Source organism: Lepisosteus platostomus, chromosome 5 (genome assembly GCF_059453375.1).
Source record: "Lepisosteus platostomus isolate fLepPlt1 chromosome 5, fLepPlt1.hap1, whole genome shotgun sequence".
Classification (NCBI taxonomy): domain Eukaryota; kingdom Metazoa; phylum Chordata; class Actinopteri; order Semionotiformes; family Lepisosteidae; genus Lepisosteus; species Lepisosteus platostomus.
The window spans coordinates 15,933,197-15,949,467 of record NC_142615.1 but is presented as its reverse complement, the minus strand read 5'-3'; the positions used below and the strand labels follow the sequence as shown (position 1 = coordinate 15,949,467).

General features: G+C 42.1%; 2 non-coding genes across 2 annotated transcripts; both read left to right on the top strand.

Moving 5' to 3' along the window:
- Positions 1 to 11,148: 11,148 nt before the first annotated feature.
- Positions 11,149 to 11,230, top strand: trnal-aag (transfer RNA leucine (anticodon AAG)). Its single transcript has one exon. It is a non-coding gene; the product is annotated as a tRNA-Leu (tRNA).
- Positions 11,231 to 13,990: 2,760 nt separating this feature from the next.
- On the top strand, positions 13,991 to 14,072 carry trnal-aag (transfer RNA leucine (anticodon AAG)). Its single transcript has one exon. It is a non-coding gene; the product is annotated as a tRNA-Leu (tRNA).
- Positions 14,073 to 16,271: the final 2,199 nt, after the last annotated feature.

The window sequence follows — 16,271 nt, the reverse complement described above, 5'->3', positions numbered from 1 at the left end:
GTCTCAATAACTACTTACATCAGCACAGGATCTGCATACCTTTTCACTGAGGATTTCTGACAGTCACAGCCATATAAAAAACTAGAAAGGAAGTATGTGTTTCTTAAAAAAAAATACCCCCCAAATTGTTTTTGTTTTTTTTAAAGTCAACATATCTGGGTTGTGTTTGCAAGATTTTTAAAAATTGCAAAGTTTGTGTGGGTATGATTGTAAAAAATCAAATCATAACTGAAGAAAGCTCCATGGTCAAAACATTGTGTTTTCTTCTTCTCTTTTCAGCATGGAATAAACCTATTACTTGTTCCTTGGAGATTACCATGTGCCAATAAGATATGATCACTGTATTGACCATATACAATTTCTTGCATTAGGAATTCCTATTTTGTATACCCCAGCTTGCTCTCCTTGAGACACACATACAGGGAGAGAAGCTGGGGGTCAGAGCACAGGGTCAGCCATTTATACGGCACCCCTGGAGCAGTTGGGGTTAAGGGCCTTGTTCAGGAGCCCAATGGAGTAGGTGTCAGCCCTGTCCCGTCCCTAGTTTCCGGTCTGCTGTCCTTCTGGTCTTTCTCTTTCCCTTGGGCTATATATTCTGGGTCTTGCACTCTGTCCTCACTCAGCATTGACGTTCGGATGTCCTGAGACCCGCCTAGCACCAGGGCGCCCCACGTCCGCTCCCTGAGGGCATAGGTTTCTATACGGCATTCCTGAACTCTTTGCACTAATGAGCCCGGGCCTTTTTCCCGTCTTGCCACTACGCATATGGGTCTTTTTCCGCTCTCCTGCTCCCCACGGTGAGTCCCTTTGGACGTCCGTGACAGTAGGATTCCTCTGCCGACTGTGGGATGTAAAGCAGCAACCTTCCAGCCACAGGTGCAGATCCTTAGCCACAGAGCCACCGCTCTGCCAAATGTGCCAATTCTTTAAAGGAAGTCCAAAAAAATGCTAATTTATTTTTAAAAATAGTTGCTGTAAATAACATCGGTGGCTATTGAAGAGTACATACAAGCACAGAGACAAGTTAATAAACTTGGAATGACTACTTACAGCTCTGGAAAGTCCGAAGATATTGTTTCTGGTTGTTTAGGAACAAGTAATAGGTTTATTCCATGCTGAAAAAAAAAGAAGAGAGAAAACAATGTTTCGGCTGTGGAGCCTTCTTCAGGTGTGAGAGAGAGAAGGCAGTAGGCAAAGGTAATGTAGTGGGAGAACAAAGGCTGGGAGGGAGGAGGAGTGAGAGATGGGAGCAGGGGACAGAAAGAGAGGGCAATCAAGAGGTGTGAAGTCAGAATAGGTGTTGAGAGGTGTGAAATACAACTTCCAATGAATGGAGAAAATTTAGTAGAATAGTAGTCTGTTGTTTAGAGAAGGGGGAAGGTGTGATCCTAGCTGCAGGATAAGTTTGGTTTCGGTAGTCTTTCTAATGTATGAGTTCAGAAAACCATCTTTGAGAACACAGACGGAGAGATTAGAGTGGTCATGGCCATCAGAGGTGAAATGAGAAACAATGGTTTTTGGAGAGATCTTCAATCTTCACAGCCCTGACATGTTCTCTGAAGCGGTCTCCAAGTCTCCTTCCTGTTTCTCCAATATAGAGAGAAACTGGGCATTTACTGCAAGAGATACAGTAAATAAGGTTGCTGGAGGTACAAGATGCCATCTGGGTGATCCAGAATTGTCCTGAGGGGCCTTGAATGAGTGTGGTGTTGGATGTGTACTTGCAGGCGATACAGCGAGCTCTGTTGCAGGGGAAAGTACCTGGTGTGGATGGTTGCTGAGAGCAGTCAAGGGAGCTGTGAAAACGAAGGTTGCGCAGATTAGGTGATTGGCGATATGAGATGATGGGGCGGTCAGAAAAGAGGGCCCCAATGGAGGAATCATCCTGTAGGATGGAAAAGTTGTCGTTAACAGTCCTGGGGATAGGAAGTGTGTTAGGGAAGCACCAAAGGAATGCGGTTGTTATGGTGGGAGTTCCTGATTGGGTTGATGGTCCGAGGGGTGTTTTTGGCTCGGGCAAAGGCCCTGTCAATAACACTGCTGGGGTATCCTCTGTTGATGAAAAAGGAGTAGATTTTGAGGGTTTGATTCTGGAAGTCGATGTCGTTGCTGCATATTTGTTGTAGCCGAAGGAACTGTGAAAAAGGGAGAGAATTTTTAGTATGTTTGGGGTGAAAACAAGAGATAGCTGTGTGAATCCGTGGGTTTGTAATAAACAGAAGTGGAGAGTCTGGGGTAGTTGATGGAGAAGTTGATGTCCAGAAACGGAAGAGTAGTGGAAGATATGTTAACCATATATTTGAGGGACAGGTGGAAGTTGGTGAAATGGTGCAGGAAGCACTTAAGCTGATCATTGGAGCATGTGGCGGCACTGACGCAGTCATCAATATATCGCTTGTAGAGGTCAGGGACATAGCCAGTGTAGGAAGCGAAGAAGCGTTCTTCTACCCAGCCAACAAAGATATTGGCATAGCTGGGTCCCATTCTGGTGCCCATGGCAACTCCACTCACCTGTTGGTAAAAAAGATTATTGAAGGAGAATGCGTTCATTCTGAGAACCAGTGTTTCTGGTTGTTGTCCTTTAATTGATCTGGCACCGAAACATTAATCCTAAACAGTCAAACAAGTCCATGTGATGAAAACCCTTATGCTCTTTAATGATTTTTTACGCACTAATTTCCTCCCCTCCCACTCATCAGCTTTTGGATGAGAGATTCTGACCACTGTATAAGATCAGAAGCAGTAGAAGAAACGGGCTTCTTTTCTGCTTATTTAACATACTCCTAATGCAAACAACACATTACGAGTACAACGGAAAGGTTGCACCAAATGGGATCAAGCAATTTAAAACATATGTTCAGGGTACAGGAAAGTTGTTATAGAGATGAATGGTATTCATGAAACAAATAATGTTGCAAAAAACTTTGCCAAAAGTCACAACCCATTTAACATTCATCAGACAGGTTGAATCAGTTGGATATCTCTTAGGTTCAAAATGCACTCAACGGCTGTATAATGCAAGCTCAAGAGTCAAAAGAACAGTAGTGAACTACAGTTCTTACAATAATAAACAGCCATTTGATCTTGTGAATGATCTATCATACACCCTTGAAATTATGTTACAGATTTGGAAGTTTGCACAGCTTGTAGTCTTTCTAACTCCATGAGACACACAGACAGGGAGAGAAGCTGGGGGTCAGAGCGCAGGGTCGGCCACTGTGCTCTTGTGCCAAACAGGTCATACAAAGACTGCCATTCCTTATATCTTTCCCTGAACCTGTGTGTCACTTCCTCACCTTCCAGAAGCAAAATATCGAGCTTCCACACACCCTTCCCCACAGTAACAGCCGTTGGAATAAAAATTGTACATGACAGCAGACAGTGGTCAGAGAAAAAAAAACAGGGGTTAGGCCTGTGGTCTTGCAAGTAAAATCACGTATCAAAACAAAATGCGTGAGGCTTGGGTCCCATTAGACTAGTGCCATGTGAAACCTGCCCTCCCCTGACTATGAAGTTTGAAGCCATCTTTCAGTTTAAAATCTTTACATAATGTTTGCAATAATATTGATGATTTATCAAATTGGACCCGTCTCTCGCCCCTCATTCTGCCTTCTCTTTCTAAAAGAGAATTAAAATCCCCAGCTAAAACCACTGGTTCCCATCCCAATAAATATACTCAGTTCCTGAATTAGGACATATCTGTCATGTGAGCAACTCAGACAATATATATTTAAGAGTTTAAATTAGACATTCATGAAACCCAGATACACCACCAGTGCTCTCCCTGGTTTCATTACAGGGTGCTGACGTACCTCTACCATCTTATTTTTAATTAGAACAGCTATACCGTCAGATTTATTTTCTTTGGACCCACTCCAGATTGATGGGCCCAATGTCCCCAGTTCTTCCATATCCTTATAGCAGTTTTAAAGGGTAACCCACACTCCTGTAACAACACAATATCAGCATTTACCTTCCTCACAAATGATAGTATAGTCCTTGCCCTTAACTTGGAGCGAATGCTTCTCACATTTATTGACACAATATTAAGAGCCATACTTAAAGTAGGACCAGGGAAGACTAAAAGCTCTGGCTACAATCATTCAGTAGGTGACACCTACCCAACAGGCCTCCCCCCCCCCCCTTTTGCTTTAATTGTCTCCTCCTCCACCACCCCCACAATCCATAGGATATTTCACCACCTGCCCTCCTTGAGTCTTTGGTTCTAAAGCTTGGTCAGTAAGATCACATATATTGGAGACATCTAAACCCATGGGAGAACCTACCTGAGGACTCGGAAAATGATCTTCCCTCACTCTTCTACTCGGAGTTCAATCATTTTCTAAATCCAATGTCTCTTTTAGACTGCACCCTCTGTTCTGTACATTTCATTTGAGCACTTTCAGTCTCCACAGGTGGCAGGCTATTGGAAGAGCAATGGTCTTCCCAGTTTTGTTCTATTTGCAAAGGAATTTGGACAGTCTTTAAACACATGACCTTCACACTCACAGAGATTACATTTCCTCGCGCTTGTACATTCAGTATATGCATGTCCAATTTCCTTGCACTTACCACACACCACCTTTGTACAGGCATCCACAAAGTGACCCAGCTCCCCACATCTCCTGCACGGTTTTGGCTGCCCTTGGTAGAACACAAGGCCTCTATTTTCACCTAATCCAATCAAAGAAGGAATGTGTTTAAATCCACCATAACCATTTTTTGTCTTCATGCAATGAAACAGGTACTCTCCATGCACAGTTCCAGATGCCATCATCATCCAAGACTTTCTGAAGCTCACCTTTCACTAAACAATACTTAGACAACCATGTCACAACATCTTCCTTCATCACCATCTCATTAAACATGCGAACAATCACAGTCCTATTAATAAATAATAATTGCTTACACTTATACAGTGCTTTTCTGGACACTCCACTCAAAGCGCTTTACAGGTAATGGGGACTCCCCTCCACTACCACCAATGTGCAGCATCCACCTGGATGATGCGACGGCAGCCATAGTGCGCCAGAACGCTCACCACACATCAGCTATCAGTGGGGAGGAAAGCAGAGTAATGTAGCCAATTCATAGGGGGGGGTTATTAGGAGGCCATGATTGGTGAGGGCCAATTGGAAATTTGGCCAGGACACCGGGGTTACACCCCTACTCTTTTCGAGAAACGCCCTGGGATTTTTAATGACCACAGAGAGTCAGGACCTCGGTTTTACATCTCATCCGAAGGACGGCGCCTGTTTACAGTCCAGTGTCCCCATCACTATACTGGGGCATTAGGACCCACACAGACCACAGGGTGAGTGCCCCCTGCTGGCCCCACTAACACCTCTTCCAGCAGCAACCTTGGTTTTTCCCAGGAGGTCTCCCATCCAGGTACTGACCAGGCTCACACCACATTAGAAAGATCCATCAGCTTCTGCCATTCAAACATTCTAATCAGGCCCACATCTTTTTTTCTACTCTATTTTTATCCAAAATTGTTCCAGTAACTTTGCCGATTGAAACTAATGTCAAAACCAATTCCCTTCAGCAAAGTGATTAAGCATTTGACATCTAATGCCTTAATCCTTTCTGTAACACCTTCCTTGAAAAGTCCAACCGTGAAATATCACCCGAGTGAGCCGAACCCTCACCACCCTTATACACCAAAAGTGAACAAAAGTAACGGTGCATGCCGACCCTACAGGCCGCCATGGCCGTTACAAATGTGTCAAAAGCAAACTAAACCTAAACCGAAACCTCTGCTGTGCACCAAACCCACCAAAACCCTATTCCCTTAATCTTACACTTATACAAAAACTCCACTCTCGACTTCTGGGTTAAACCCTTTACATCTCGAACACTGGTTAGAGACTCAGTGTGTCCCAGGCTCAGCGGTTATATAGGACAGGACTCGGCGAGCTGCAGGTGAAACTCGTTGTTCTGTGCTCCCCGTGCGGAATGCGCGTCTCCTCCCTCCAGACTCATCAAACCGCCTTCATACTCTACAGCGGGAAAAAAAAACTCCCTTTACTGTCTTCATACAGTACATCCCTCTTAAATCCCAGAAACACAGAAACTCCAGGGCGTTTCTGTGAGTCAGTACTAGGTTTCTCTGTTCAAGGTTACAAGCAGAAACAATAAAAGCGCTGAAAGCAGGAAGTTATTTCTCCTCGTAGGCATAGATGTGTAAAAATAAATGTTCTGATTCCTAAAACCTAATAAAATCCATGTAAGTCTCCTTTTCATCCCCAATGCATATAACTGAATAGAAACCAGTCAAGTTCAGCTACTTTTCTGATGTATATGAATACACTAGTTCTGGTGCAGCTCTTACAACAAAGATACTTAAGAACTTTTTTTTCATACGAGCTCTTGCCTTTTTTAAATTGAATATTTTTTCATTTCAGTAAATCACACGAAACACCAGCAACACTCATTGTAAGCATCTGACCAATCACATTCCTGAATTTTAAACCCATTTAGAATTTATTTTTAACTTGTTTTATTTATTTATTTTTAATTTTAAAACCTGTTTTAAGTATTCTTGCCATTTTTAGCATATTGTAAGTGGATTTTTTCAAATATTTTATTTTTTAAATCATATCAACCCATTGTAAGTTCCCATTGATAATTCCTGAGCTTTATAACTGTGTATTATTTCTTTTTACCTTTTTTAATTTTTTTATTATTTTACAGAGCTTTTTAATATATTGTGAGCATTTCAGTGTCATTTTAAAATAGGACTATCAATGCTCCTGACTTTTAAACCTGTATTTATTCTGACATTATTCTCTCCACCTGCAGATGAGGGAGGTATTTGATTTTAAATTTGTTGATTTGGGGGGAAAATGTACATTCATTTCCTTGTATGTATCACCAGTGGGAAACTTTTTTTGGATGAATTGCATTTTTGGATGAATTGCAATCTTTACTTCAAGGCCTTAAGGCTGATATAGAAATGACGGGAGATTTAAATGACACATTTGATAAATCAGACAGGAACAGCATAACATCTAAAATGGCAGAACCCTCTAAAGTACTGAAAAAATTCCGGCACATTCATAATAAATACAATTTATTTAATTTAAAGCATAAAATTTGCTTTAAAAAGAAAACCACAATTTGTACGATATCATATTTCAATATCGACATTCAGATGAAGAATTTGAGGATTTGAATATCATTGAAGAGTACATCGATTTTGGGACAATGTTTGCATCTGAATAATCCTTCCTCCTGGAAAGAAGGAAAAAAAAGTTTTGAGTCTCAGTCTTCAGGATCCCCCCCAAAAAACGTGCAAATTTGTTTCTGATGTATTTTGGATAAAGATATAACTCTCATAGAAGATACATTTTATCAGTTGAATGCAGTCGATACTTTCGACTTTTTATATGATGATAGGACCTACATTTAGGGCTCAGTACTGATAACACTGCTGCTATTGATGGAGTAGAAATAAGTGATGTACTGGCAGTTTTTTTTCTGAGGCAAGAGGTCCTAGAACACCTCCTATAAAAATGTTAAGATTCAGAGCAAGAAATATTTTTCCACCTCACCTAATGCTATTGCATTAACGAGGCTGAAGTTGGCTTCTTATTCGCCAGCTGCTGCTTTGTGTTTTTCGTTCCATCTTAAATGCTGTTGCTGTGATGTTATGTCGTCTTTCGCCTGTAGATGGCTCTCTACAGTCATTTTTAAAAATACTTATCCGGATGTATTATTGTACATTTCCTCAGTAAAGGGGAATATGTAAGTAGAGACTATCCAAATTGCATTTTTTTATAAAACATATTTCAGAAACACAACTCACATTAAAACAAACTGGCATGTTATACCACGAGTAAATAAGACAAAGGCAAAACGTAAATTCACTGGCACTTCCTGCATATTTTCCACGACCTTGCCTTCTGATCATAAAAAGTCTCAAACTCTTGCATTTTACAAGAAATTTTAATATAGCCGTTTTAAATGGGACATTTAGAACATGGCATATGAGACTATATGGTTAACTGAGGATGAGCAGAGGGTGATCGAACCTACCTCCTGGTTATAAAAATGTCTAAAAATTCTGACACAGATGTGTGAGAGACAATGGAAAAGACTATCAAAATCCTGAACTTCAGGACATTGTACTGTACCGTTTTTTTAAATACGACCCTCTGAACATGGCACGAGAGAATACATTGTCAAATGGTAAATGCAATGTTTGCTATATTTCTAGGGCCCTCCCTCCTGATTTTAAAATCATCTCATATTTCTGACATCAAGGTGTGAGACACAATATAACAGGCTGTCAAAATCCTGAACTTCAGGACATTTTATGATACCATTTTAAAAATATGACCCTCTGAGCATGGCATGTGAGAAAATGGCATGTGAGAATGCATTGGGAAAAGGTGAATGCAATTTCTGCTGAATTGCTATTGCCCTCCCTCCTGATTACAAACTCGTCTCACAATTCTGAGACTGAGGTGTGAGACACAATGTAACAGACACTATTAAATTTTGAAGTACAAGAGATTATACTGTTACGTTTTTTTTTAATATTGACCCTCTGGCATGTGAGGACTTGTAGTCAACAAAATAGCACACATTCTGCCAATATGCTTTGTCCCTCCTTCCTCGTTACCAAAACATCTTAGTATACCGACACTAAGGTAAATGTCTCTAAATCCAGAAGTTAAGTTGTCAAAGTATATCAGAGTCAACCAATACTGATCAGGTTCTGCTGCTGCTGAGCCCGCAGCCTTCACCATAAGGTCCAATTCCCCAAGCCTGTACCCTTCAGAAATTGCAGTATAGAATGAAAAAACTCCAATAGATATCGGCCACTGTTGGCGATTTTCCTTTAAGAGAGATAGATAATACTTTATTAATCCCGTAGGGAAACTGACAAATGATTCTCCAGAAATTTTACGGAGTGTATCACTTTCACTGAGACCGAGGAGTGTTAAGCTGTACATGAGTCTTTGTGGCTCGGTTGTTAACAAAAAGGGTGGTGGTTTGAGCCTTCCCAGGGACGCTATGAGCCTTTTAATGTACACACCCGTCTCACTTTACCTCCACGGCCGGTCTTGTACCGCAATCAAATACAGAGCCCGCAGGGGGCAGTAGGCTCGCAAATATAGCTCACTGTGTATATAATGAAGAAGCGGAGGTTAGTTTCTCATCTGCATGTTGCAGAGCCTTATGCAACTCGCAACAACAGTTGGGGTTTGATCCCTGCACGGGCTATTAGTTGAAAGACCATTGTAAATGACGTGTAACAGATTTATCCAGCTGGCTTTTATGTTTCATACTAAATTGCTATCTTGAAACCAAAATAATTAGAAATATGGAACACAACTGTTGTTCCCCATGAAGGAAAGCTGTTTTACACTGACGTCACTCCTTTTTATTTAATCCAGATTTTAAAAACAACTCCGCCCTATCAAAGGAAAATGTTACACAAAAGTTGGAAAGCACACTCTGAATCCATCTGTATATTTGATTTCCGCAATCCGTTCAAGGCTGCCTATGTTAATCGTAAGTGTATAGATGAAACATTTAATATATTGTTCAGTTTAAATCAAAATGCTTTAATACTACAAGAGAGAAGTATAGTATGGAGGTTGCGACAAATGTGTGATTTCTTGGAAGAAAACTACTTTTCTTTGCGTTAAAAATTAATTCGAAACAATTGACACACAAACCCTTTGTCTTTTTTAAAGAGATTATATCTTTAAACAGACAAATGTATAAAATGTGTTTTTTTTTACCTAGAGATTTTGGACAGGGGCGATGTATTACTAGTAGAGGCTGCTGACTAACACTGTACTGTCTGGAGATCAGCTCCATTTGCAATAAAAAACCATGCGTAACAAAGCTGGAGAGCAGCTGAACTTGTGCTCAGTAGTCAGTATGGTGCTGAGGGTTCAATACTGGCGTTGTTGTATTAGCACAAGCTGCACAGGCTCTGAATCAGACCATTTCAATTAGTCTGATCAGTGCAAGACAAGTTAATGTAGAATTATTGCTTTGTCTGTCTCTTGTTTGTATATAAATGGATGTCTCTGATAACTTAATGTTAGTTTTTATTTTAGTTTTAGTTTTACGATGTAGGTCATGCGTTGATATATGACATGTCTCATTCCTGATTCAGCTCATGCTCCATAGGAGAGAAGAGATTCCTCCTGTTTCTCGTACAACAATATCAGAACAGAAGCCCATGTCGCCCATCTCTGATTCAAGATCGAGTTGCATCTTCAACATTTTGTTTTTGTTTCTGATCATAATTTTCTTTAGTTATGATCGATATTGAACTTTTTCTAAGTAAAACAAAACTAATCAAACATGCAGGCAGATTTTTGAAAAGTATTAGGAGTTGACAGGGCGCTCCTTCGGAATAGTCGTCAGAAAATGTGAGAAAAGGAAAGTTACATAAACTCTCACACACAGCATTAAAGACTGGAATCTGATCATAAAAAAACTAGCTGTCTCCCCATCGGTAATCAAACCCCGGTTTCCCGCATGACAGGCAGGGACACAAACAACTTTACTAACTAGGAGCGCTTGCTAGCTATTAGGAGGCATTTACTCTTAAATATGTTACTGTTTTGGGTTTCGACTTTAATTTTCCCGATACCAGTTTTTTACAAAAGTAAAGGCACACGGTACATGTGTGGCACATCACGTCCGAGTTTAGTGACAACTACCTCAGAGATTGTAAGCTGGGTAGTTTCAGATCACTTTTTTTTAAAGGTTCAAGCAAACCCGAATACCTTTGTGTAATCGTTTTTCATAAAGTGTAATTGTATTATAGCATGTGCAACTGACGATTTTCTTGATACGTTATATGTGCTCTTGTTTGTATTGTATGTAGTTTTGTTGTTCAAATAAAACGTAAAAGACACAACTTTCCGGATGCGGCTGCTGTAAAAATAAAATGACATCAAGGGTGCTGTACGCAGAGGTCTGAAACCTGCTCCACAGAAGATCTTTATCCAGAGGTGTTAAAGAAGTCGAGATCTCGCCATGAGAGGGGAAGCATCTCAGAAAAAGCAGGTGCAGTCGGTTCCACGGTCATAACGCCACTAAGTCGGGCGACAAGAGCAAAACCCACCCGGCTTCCTCCGGGCAAGTAATGAGACAAAGAAACAACACACAGCGGGTAGCGTGGCCGAGCGGTCTAAGGCGCTGGATTAAGGCTCCAGTCTCTTCGGGGGCGTGGGTTCGAATCCCACCGCTGCCAGGTGCTTCTGTCGAGACCCCCTTTCAGCTGGCTTTAGACGAAAGGGAGGGAACTGCTTTTTGGCAGTCTCTCGAGAAACTAAGCAAAGTGTTTAAAGATACTTTCTCAGCTTGACATCAAGGCACAAAACAAAAACCTTCTTGCGTCCTCTCAACCCAAAAGCGCTTTGCCACTTTTTGCGTTATGCAGGGAACGACGTCTGCCCAGATCACTTTTGTGTCAATGCGAATCGTAGTGTGCCCTCCGTTTTAATGTTGGCTGTGCTGGCGTGCTGCTTTTGTCTGTGAAACTTGAATGTTCTGCTTCTTCACACCAAATCATCGGCGGGGGATGAGCTTGTTAAATCTTTGCGCATAGCGCTCCTTTGGAAGTACTTTGTCCAAGTTCAAAAGCGATCGTGGGATTTACTTCATGCGTGCCAAAAAGCATGCCTCGCACGACAGATTTAAATGGGGAATGGAGCCTGCTTCTTGCTGTTTTTCCTGTGGTTGCAGTTACAAAGTTGATCGTGCTTTCACATTCTGTTAACAGTATTCACTGGCTGAGCTTTATCAGTTGGTTCGTAAAGGAATCTCTGCTTCGGTTCCAGAAAAGTCATCTGTGGTGTGTTTTTTTCCGTGCCCATGGCAGTCTTTTAAAGCTGGTAGTAGTGGCTGCGAAGTTAATTTTTTATCCTCTTTAAAAGAATAAGGACGGGCTGGGGCGAGCTCCATTTACCACTCTTTCAGCTAACCGCCGAACTCCCGAACTGATTACACTGCAGAGCCACAGGCGCCTTGCTTTTCTCCATTCTCTGGGTCAGGGTGAAAAAAAACTTGCTGGTATTAGCTGGCCTGCTGGGAGCACCTCTTCTTCACTGATAAGCAAGATTTGTGTTTCATCTTTCTCAAGCTGTATAGATTTCTTTCAAAACAAGTTGTTCCAGAAAGGAAACGAACACTTGCATTCACCTGAATTAAAAAGCATGGGATTTGCCCGTAAGGATAAATTCTGTACAGTAAGACAGGAAGAAAGGCACCGCTGGGAATCGGACCCAGGCTCTTCTGTTTACTAGACAGGCGCTTTTAGCCAACTAAGCCACGGCGCCGGCAAAGTGCTGTTCTTTGACAGCCACATAGACACGTCTCAACTGCTCTGAGACATCTGCATTCGGTGTGCACCGAGCCTGCTCGCCTTGCAAGTTTCCTCATTTACATGCGATAGCTCCACCACTAAGAGAAAGGATGAGAAATGGCTTTTATCTGGCACTTTTCATGTCAGAGGATCTCAATCTGCTTTCCGTGTACAAGAGGATGTCCAACTCATGTAGCTAAAGACGTAGACGACAGTGCTCCACTGAAATCTTGATCTCACAACCCTCGGCATGACTCCGCTGTGTTCTGCTTTAGACAAAGGGGGGAAAAGACTTCTTTCATCACACGTTTTGCACTGTTTACGGTGTTTGCAGTGCTCTTTCTTAAATGAAAACCAGGAATCGGCACCATATGAGGTGAGACTAGATAATATTGGATCAAGTAGCCTCGCCATTCCATGCGTGACGTGCGCAAAGTGTTATTCCTGTCTTTATAGTGTGCTTGTTAGAGACTAAGCTGGCACCCAGAGCGCTTTAAATCCGGGAGTCAGCAGCCCAAGACAATAGAGCTTCCTTCGTCTATGTTTTTTGCGTGAAGGGGGAAACCATGCGTGTGCTGCAAACGATCTTAGTATCGAAGTGCCGTCCCACATAACCGATCCGAACAATCTGCTTTACAGAGGAGCACTGCCGGAGCTTATCATTGGCAAACTGAAGACCAGGCTGACCTCTTCTGTGACTCTTGAACACTGAGTCTCAAGGTTGTGAATTCAAGCTCCACGCTGGCGGGAAATTCCATAGGTAATGATCACATTTTCTTGCATGCTAATCAAAAGAAATATTAAGAAACTTTTCCCGATACCAGTTTTTTACAAAAGTAAAGGCACACGGCACATGTGTGCCACATCACGTCCGAGTTTAGTGACAACTACCTCAGAGATTGTAAGCTGGGTAGTTTCAGATCAGATCACTTTTTGTATCAAAGGTTCAAGCAAACCCAAATACTTTTGCAAGAGACATTTCAGAATCCCAGTCAAATCCAGTACGATTGCTGGATCCTTTGAATTCGACTGAACTATAGCACAGATCTGCAGTCCACCATTAGAATACTGTGGGTGTGCTGTATAAGCCATACCGCCCAAAATAGTTCTAAAACAGGAGAAGCATCCTCGTTTAGAATTGTGGTATAAAGTGAAATGGTCTGGGAAGAGTCCTACGTTTGAACAGTTCAAAATAGACGTCAAGTGGTATTTACGGACTCTTTCGAAATGTAAGAACAAGCTGTTCTTATCTTTATTTACCTTGTGTAATCGTTTTTCATAAAGTGTAATTGTATTATAGCATGTGCCCCTGACGATTTTCTTGATACGTTATATGTGCTCTTGTTTGTATTGTATGTAGTTTTGTTGTTCAAATAAAACGTAAAAGACACAACTTTCCGGTTGCGGCTGCTGTAAAAATAAAATGACATCAAGGGTGCTGTACACAGAGGTCTGAAACCTGCTCCACAGAAGATCTTTATCCAGAGGTGTTAAAGAAGTCGAGATCTCGCCATGAGAGGGGAAGCATCTCAGAAAAAGCAGGTGCAGTCGGTTCCACGGTCATAACGCCACTAAGTCGGGCGACAAGAGCAAAACCCACCCGGCTTCCTCCGGGCAAGTAATGAGACAAAGAAACAACACACAGCGGGTAGCGTGGCCGAGCGGTCTAAGGCGCTGGATTAAGGCTCCAGTCTCTTTGGGGGCGTGGGTTCAAATCCCACTGCTGCCAGGTGCTTCTGTCGAGACCCCCTTTCAGCTGGCTTCAGACGAAAGGGAGGGAACTGCTTTTTGGCAGTCTCTCGAGAAACTAAGCAAAGTGTTTAAAGATACTTTCTCAGCTTGACATCAAGGCAAAAAACAAAAACCTTCTTGCGTCCTCTCAACCCAAAAGCGCTTTGCCACTTTTTGCGTTATGCAGGGAACGACGTCTGACCAGATCACTTTTGAGTCAATGCAAATCGTAGTGTGCCCTCCGTTTTAATGTTGGCTGTGCTGGCGTGCTGCTTCTGTCTGTGAAACTTGAATGTTCTGCTTCTTCACACCAAATCATCGGCGGGGGTTGAGCTTGTTAAATCTTTGCGCACAGCGCTCCTTTGGAAGTACTTTGTCCAAGTTCAAAAGCGATAGTGGGATTTACTTCATGCGTGCCAAAAAGCATGCCTCGCACGACAGATTTAAATGGGGAATGGAGCCTGCTTCTTGCTGTTTTTCCTGTGGTTGCAGTTACAAAGTTGATCGTGCTTTCACATTCTGTTAACAGTATTCACTGGCTGAGCTTTATCAGTTGGTTCGTAAAGGAATCTCTGCTTCGTTTCCAGAAAAGTCATCTGTGGTGTGTTTTTTTCCGTGCCCATGGCAGTCTTTTAAAGCTGGTAGTAGTGGCGGCGAAGTTAATTTTTTATCCTCTTTAAAAGAATAAGGACGGGCTGGGGCGAGCTCCATTTACCACTCTTTCAGCTAACCGCCGAACTCCCGAACTGATTACACTGCAGAGCCACAGGCGCCTCGCTTTTCTCCATTCTCTGGGTCAGGGTGAAAAAAAACTTGCTGGTATTAGCTGGCCTGCTGGGAGCACCTCTTCTTCACTGATAAGCAAGATTTGTGTTTCATCTTTCTCAAGCTGTATAGATTTCTTTCAAAACAAGTTGTTCCAGAAAGGAAACGAACACTTGCATTCACCTGAATTAAAAGGCATGGGATTTGCCCGTAAGGATAAATTCTGTACAGTAAGACAGGAAGAAAGGCACCGCTGGGAATCGGACCCAGGATCTCCTGTTTACTAGACAAGCGCTTTAGCCAACTAAGCCACGGCACCGGCAAAGTGCTGTCCTTTGACAGCCACATGGACACGTCTCAACTGCTCTGAGACATCTGCATTCGGTGTGCACCGAGCCTGCTCGCCTTGCAAGTTTCCTCATTTACATGCGATAGCTCCACCACTAAGAGAAAGGATGAGAAATGGCTTTTATCTGGCACTTTTCATGTCAGAGGATCTCAATCTGCTTTCCGTGTACAAGAGGATGTCCAACTCATGTAGCTAAAGACGTAGACGACAGTGCTCCACTGAAATCTTGATCTCACAACCCTCGGCATGACTCCGCTGTGTTCTGCTTTAGACAAAGGGGGGAAAAGACTTCTTTCATCACACGTTTTGCACTGTTTACGGTGTTTGCAGTGCTCTTTCTTAAATGAAAACCAGGAATCGGCACCATATGAGTGCACTGAGTCTCAAGGTTGTGAATTCAAGCTCCACGCTGGCGGGAAATTCCATAGGTAATGATCACATTTTCTTGCATGCTAATCAAAAGAAATATTAAGAAACTTTTCCCGATACCAGTTTTTTACAAAAGTAAAGGCACACGGCACATGTGTGCCACATCATGTCCGAGTTTAGTGACAACTACCTCAGAGATTGTAAGCTGGGTAGTTTCAGATCAGATCACTTTTTGTATCAAAGGTTCAAGCAAACCCAAATACTTTTGCAAGAGACATTTCAGAATCCCAGTCAAATCCAGTACGATTGCTGGATCCTTTGAATTCGACTGAACTATAGCACAGATCTGCAGTCCACCATTAGAATACTGTGGGTGTGCTGTATAAGCCATACCGCCCAAAATAGTTCTAAAACAGGAGAAGCATCCTCGTTTAGAATTGTGGTATAAAGTGAAATGGTCTGGGAAGAGTCCTACGTTTGAACAGTTCAAAATAGACGTCAAGTGGTATTTACGGACTCTTTCGAAATGTAAGAACAAGCTGTTCTTATCTTTATTTACCTTGTGTAATCGTTTTTCATAAAGTGTAATTGTATTATAGCATGTGCCCCTGACGATTTTCTTGATACGTTATATGTGCTCTTGTTTGTATTGTATGTAGTTTTGTTGTTCAAATAAAACGTAAAAGACACAACTTTCCGGTTGCGGCTGCTGTA